The following is a 6,831-nucleotide window of genomic DNA, read 5'->3' on the forward strand; positions in this document are numbered from 1 at the left end:
GCGTGTTGTCTGAAGGATGGGAAAAGGAGATTAGAGTCTGACCATGCTCGTGCAGCGTGTGGGCGTCTGTGATGTGACCGATGAACATGCTTCACCAGTGGAACATTTTGTTCTTCCTTCCCACAGGTTCACAGCCGTCTGAGGACACTCGGGCTGCAGAAGGTGGTGAGTCGGCGGCTGCAGAGGATGATGGTGTTTGGGCTGCAGATGGTGATTGTGTTTGTGCTGCAGAGGGTGATGGTGTTTGGGCTGCAGAGGGTGATGGTGTTTGGGCTGCAGAGGGTGATGGTGTTTGAGCTGCAGATGGTGATGGTGTTTGGGCTGCAGAGGGTGATGGTGTTTGGGCTGCAGAGGGTGATGGTGTTTGGGCTGCAGAGGGTGATGGTGTTTGGGCTGCAGAGGGTGATGGTGTTTGGGCTGCAGAGAGTGATGGTGTTTGGGCTGCAGAGGGTGATGGTGTTTGTGCTGCAGAGGGTGATGGTGTTTGGGCTGCAGAGAGTGATGGTGTTTGGGCTGCAGAGGATGATGGTGTTTGGGCTGCAGAGAGTGATGGTGTTTGGGCTGCAGAGGGTGATGGTGTTTGAGCTGCAGGGAGTTTTGACGATTAGTGAGCGGGAAGAGGAAGAACGTTGACGGTTTCTGGAGGATGAGGACGATGCGGGCCCTGTGGGGGGCGGGACGGTGGTGGGAGTTGGGAGGTGAGGGCAGGTGAAGTGGTGTCTTCACTCCTGAGCCCACCTGTCAACCTCAGGGTGTTGATGTGGGGGGAGCGCTTGACCATGAGGAGCCTCACCTCACCGCCTCTCCAACTCCCGGCCCCTCTGGCTCTGTGCGAGACACACATAATCCCCCTCTCACAGGCAGCCGCCAGCTGAGTCCGACCTGTCGGGGGTTGAGGGATCGATGCGAGTGGGGTAGATGCGCCCCAGTCTCCCGTGAGACGGCGTAGATGTCAGCTCCCCTGCTCCTCCTCCCCCCACCCCACCCTGTGGATGATGAATTGGGAGAGGACATCAACGGTCAACAAGTGAGACGGTTGAGGGCTGATGAGAGCGACAAATACCATGACTATTTCGCCTCCATGAGACAGGAGATCTAGGACGCTGGGCAGAACATTAGCGCCCAGCTGGCCCATACTGGACAGAACATTGTCCAGCTGGCCCATACTGGACAGAACATTGCCCAGCTGGCCCATACTGGACAGAACATTGTCCAGCTGGCCCATACTGGACAGAACATTGCCCAGCTGGCCCATACTGGACAGAACATTGCCCAGCTGACAAATATTCACCAGGTTCTCGTACATTTCATGGAGTTGAATGCGAGCACGGCTGTGCTGCACCCGAAGCCCGTGACACACCCCGTGCCACCTCCTGCTACAGACAGAGGACAGGCCCAAGAGCCAGGAGCTAATTCTGCACCTGACGCTACTTTTGCTCATGTCCCCGTGGAACAGCAGCACCCCAGCTCCGAGCTCCCTGATTACAGCCATTTTACAAGACACCGAGGTCGTGCCCTGGGCTCAAGAGGGGCTCGATCACAGGGAGGGATGGGGGCCAGGAGGAAATAGGATGCTCCTCTCGGACAGAGTTCCCCTCCTCTTGTTCAGAGTGTCACAGCGACCCTCGAGCATGCCGCAAGGGGGCGTCTGTAAATCTTATTGCTGTTTGTTCTGTTGATGTTTTGATTGTTTGTTTTGATTCGCTTGTTGATATTTTGTTATGTGATGAATCGCTCCTGATTGTTTGTGTGATAATTTTTCTTGCTGCTGCTGCCCTTCGAACTTAATCAGTAGTCATTTGTAATTGTTCCAAAATTTTATGAATGTAAACCATGTTAACATCGCAACTGATTTCAAACTAGAAAATGAATAAGTGAACGCAACTTTTATTTAAAGTTTTGCACTACACACCTCAATGTTCACAATAAAGTTTTGCAATAACTAACCACCTTAAAATGTTAATGTAAAGTTTTGCACTAATTTTTTGATGCTGCAATTGAAGCTCACTGTTTCACTTTCAATCTTGCTTGTCCTGTTATCTGCTTTCCTGGGAGGGGGCGAGGAGACAATTACCTATTTTCATCGATGTCTGAAAGCATCAGCCACTGGGTGCTCTCCCGCTGCCCTGTCCCCTGCAGCCACGGTTTCCTCGGGGGTCGGGGTGGGGTAAACAACAATGGCCCCAGCAACATCCGGGTTGTCATCCTGCATCTCATTCATTCCCAGCGGCATCTCGTCTTCCTGGTCAAAGGTCAGTCCTTCCCGCAGGGTAAAGTTGATCCACAGGTCGGCATCGCAAAGGATCCTCCCATTTAACGAATTAAACCCCTTCCTGGTGATGTTAGTGACAGGTGCCTCATTGGATGCCTTCCATATCACATGGGTTCCATCGACAGCACCCTGCACTCTGGAGAATCCAGTGATCCTGTGGAACACGGTAGATCTCTTCCTTTGGGGAATCCAGCGATCCTGTGGAACACGGTAGACCACTCCCTTTGGGGAATCCAGCGATTCTTTGGAACACGGTAGATCTCTTCCTTTGGGGAATCCAGCGATCCTGTGGAACACGGTAGACCACTCCCTTTGGGGAATCCACCGATCCTTTGGAACACGGTAGACCTCTCCCTTTGGGGAATCCAGCGATCCTGTGGAACACGGTAGACCTCTCCATTTGCGGAATCCGGCGATCCTGTGGAACACGGTAGACCTCTCCATTTGCGGAATCCAGCGATCCTGTGGAACAAGGTAGACCTATTCCTTTGTCGATCTGGGGACATGTCGAGGTTGATGAACTGGGAAATCCTGCGGAATACCGCGCCCGTGACCTCATGAATTCACTCTCGCAGTGCTCTGGGTGATGGTGTCTCTGTGATCTGATGAATTCAGACTCTCACAGGGCTCTGGATGATGGTGTCTCTGTGATCTGATGAATTCAGACTCTCACAGGGCTCTGGGTGATGGTGTATCTGTGGGCTGATGAATTCAGACTCTCACAGGGCTCTGGGTGATGGTGTATCTGTGACCAGATGAATTCAGACTCTCACAGGGCTCTGGGTGATGGTGTATCTGTGACCAGATGAATTCAGACTCTCACAGGGCTCTGGGTGATGGTGTATCTGTGATCTGATGAATTCAGACTCTCACAGGGCTCTGGGTGATGTTGCACATGTTACCGGAGCCTGACTGAAATGAACCACATGCCACTGACGAGGCCCTGCAGGAAATAGAAGGTGGCTGAAGCTCCTCTTGTGATATCTCACAGAGGCGGCCGATTGCCTCCTTGCTAAAACGAAGTCTCCACAGAAATATCTCTTCCGACAACAATGTGGTTGATGTGGTGTGTATGGACTTCCAATAGGCGTTTGATAAAGTTCCGCCTGGTAGGCTTATCATCAAGACTGCGGCCCATGGAATAAAGGGGGCTGTCGCAACATGGATACAGAAATGACTGGGGAACAGAAACAGAGAGAAGTGGTAAACGGTTGTTTTTCGGACTGGAGGAAGGTGTACAGTGGTGTTCCCCAGGGTCAGAGCTGGGACCACTGCTTTTCTTGATACATATTAATGACTTGGACTTGGGTGTTCAGGGCACAATTCCAAAATTTCCAAAACTTGGAAGGGTCGTATACAGTGAGGAGGACACTGATAGACGTCAAGAGGATATAGACAGGCTGGTGGCTTGGGCGGGCACGTGGCAGATGAAATTTAAAGCAGAAAAATGCGTATTGATACATTTTGGAGGGAAGAATGAGAAGACGCAATGTAAACTGGAGGGCACAACGCTAAAAGGGATAAAGGAACAGAGAGATCTGGGGGTTTATGTGCACAAATCGTTAAAGGTGGCAGGGTATGTTGAGAAACTGTTTAAAAAAGCAACGAGATCCAACGCTTTACAAACAGAGCCACAAGTACGAAAGTATGGAAGTCATGACGAACCTTTATAAAACAGTGGTTTGACCACAACTGGAATATTTTGTCCAGTTCTGGGCACCGCACTTTCGGAAAGATGTGAAGGTCTTCGAGAGGGTGCAGAAGAGATTTACTAGAACGATTACAATGATGAGGGACTTTAGTTACGTGGATAGACTGGAGAAACTGGGGTTCTGATTCTTGGAACAGAGACGGTTGCGAGGAGATTTGATCGAGGTGTTCAATATCATGAAGGGTCCAGACAGAGTAGATCGAGAGAAACTGTTCCCATTGGTGGAAGGGTCAAGAACTGGAGGACATAGCTTTAAGGTGATTGGCAAAAGAACCAAAGGTGACGTGAGGAACAGCTTTTTAACACAGCGAGTGGTTGTGATCTGGAATGCACGGCCCGAGGGGGTGGTGGAGGCAGATTCAATCATGGTTTCAAAGGGGAATTGGATAAATACTTGATAAGAAAAAAATGCAGGGCTCCAAGAAAAGGGACGAGCTGGAATGATCTTGCACAGGCGAGGCACAGATTCGATTTGCCGAATGGCCTCCTTTCGTGCTGTAACCTTACTCTGACGGTGTGATGGAAATGGGAAAAGAGTGAAAATGAGACCATAATAACAACTGTCAGGAGTGGGGTTTGAACCCACGCTGGTAAAACCCATTGAATTTTACGTTTAAACTCTTAACCACTCGGTCATCCTGCGTTTTGAATTTGTCTGTAATGTGCCGGAGTGTCATTTCTTTCATCTCTTCGTCAGTCAAGGTCCAGAATGAAATGATGTCGGGAGTGGAGAAAGAGACTTTGAAAAGCGTTGAAGAATTGACACACGCACCCACACGTACAGGTTGGAAGCTTTGAGAAAGAAAGCTCTGAACCGCAGTCGGCAGGATTCAAACCTGCGCGGGGAGACCCGAGTGGATTTTCAGTCGATCGCCGAAACCACTCGGTCAGGACGACTTGATTTCAGTTAAATGCTGTTCACTTAAAATTGCAACGATCCTTCCGTGCGGTAACATTTCTATCATGCAAATGAAGAAGAGTGACAATGAGCAGGATCAAAATGTAACCGAAGTAACAGCTGCGAGGAGTGGGGTTCGGAAACACGCGGGGATAAATCCACTGGATCTTAAATCCAAAGCCTGAACCACTCGGTCATCCTGGTCCTTCCAGCACGACCGCTGGTCTTCAGCTTTTTACATCCCTGTCGAAGCTTTTCGAGTCCGTTCTGTTTCTTGCTACTTTACTCTCATTTTCTATTTTCCCTCTTTATCAATTTCTTGGTCCTCCTTTGCTGAATTCTCAAATGCTCCCAATCCTCAGGCTTACTGCTTTTTCTGGCAACTTTATTTGCCTCTTCCTTTGATTTAATACTAACTTAAATTTATCTTGTTAGCCACGGTTGGACCACTTTTCCTGTTGGGTTTTTGTGCCTTAAGAATATATATTTGTTGCAGTCTATCACTGTCCTCCTCACTGTTCACTACACTTCCAAGTTTTGTGTCATCTGCAATTTTTAACATTTTGCCCTGTACACCCAAGTCCGCGTCATTAATATATATCAAAAAAACAGTGGTCCCAATACCGAACCCGAGGGAACACCACTGTGCACCTCCCTCCGTCCGAAAAACTTTCACTTGCAATTTATCTCCAATATTTGATGTGGAAAATACATTGAAAGACTAACCCGGATAATCCCACTTTGGACAATTTAATTTCACTGATATTCCAGCGATTTTAAACTCCATTCAGGTCTCTCTCTGCACCCGACCGACGCCCCCCCCCCCGGCTCCGCCCCGCCCCGCCCCCTTGTCTCCATCTGTGTCTATCTCTCCATCTGTGCATCTCTCTCCCTCTATCTGTCTCTCTCTCTCTCTTTCTGTCTGTCTCTTTCTATCTCTCTGTGAATCTTTCCACAATTGCCCGTTAAATAAACTGTCATGAAATTATTCGTTCAGGCGGAACAGTCGAAATCCATTTTTCCTCAATCAGTCGATTGTCGCAATCAGTTGCAGAAACCTTTTGATCTGACTTCACCCGCTGAAGAACATTATCATCCGAGTGTGGCTCGTTGGGTGCGGTGGCCAAGTGGAAAGGCGTCGGTCTCGTAAACCGAAGAGCGCGGGTTCGATCCCCGTCCGCACCTACTTCAGGTTTCAAATTTTAATGAAATGACCGAATTGATGACAGTTTGTTCAACTTTCCACGGGCCACTGTTGAAAGAAGACTCACTGTTCACATTTCCATCTCTCTGTTGGTTCAGATTCAGAATAAAGTGATGTGGGGTGCGAGGAAAAGAGTGATAAAGAGAGACACTCAGAAAGAGAGAGAGACACTGGGACAGAAAGAGACTCTCTCGGTCTGTTTGAGTCTGTGTCAGTCTCTCTCCCTCCATCTGTCTGATACCCGCAGATTTGAGAATCACAGGGTCAAAGAAGGAAACAGATTGGAACACATTGAGCCTGTGTCCTGTTTCAAAACCGACTCCCAGGAAAACGGCTCCGGTAGAATCGTTAAATGGTCAAAGTTTTTCTGGCGACTTTGACCTCTTCCCTGAGATGGGGAGACACGGGGACGTGGGGCGATGAAAAGGCTTCGGAAAAATCATTTCCAATTGGATATTTTCCATCGTGGTGAGATATCCCCCCTCAGCCAGGGATTTAGCTCCCCGACGGGGAGGAAGCATTTTTAAGACGCCAACTACAAATTTTACTTCTTTGCCTCGCTTCTTCTTCAAAAGCGACAGAGAAAAATAGAACAGAAAAATAATGAAACAGGTGATTGTCACTTTCAGAATATTATTGAGCGGAGACTGTTTGGGGACTGAATTCTTGGGGCCCGTCTGTTGCAAAGCACAAATGTGTTCCGATCTGTTTCCTTCTTTGACCCTGTGATTCTCAGATCTGCGGGT

General features: G+C 48.9%; 1 non-coding gene across 1 annotated transcript; it reads left to right on the plus strand.

The window, feature by feature from the left end:
- The first annotated feature begins 5,994 nt into the window (after positions 1–5,994).
- trnat-cgu (transfer RNA threonine (anticodon CGU)) lies at positions 5,995–6,066 on the plus strand. The gene has a single exon. It is a non-coding gene; the product is annotated as a tRNA-Thr (tRNA).
- Positions 6,067–6,831: the final 765 nt, after the last annotated feature.

This window comes from Heptranchias perlo, unplaced genomic scaffold (genome assembly GCF_035084215.1).
Source record: "Heptranchias perlo isolate sHepPer1 unplaced genomic scaffold, sHepPer1.hap1 HAP1_SCAFFOLD_56, whole genome shotgun sequence".
NCBI lineage: Eukaryota > Metazoa > Chordata > Chondrichthyes > Hexanchiformes > Hexanchidae > Heptranchias > Heptranchias perlo.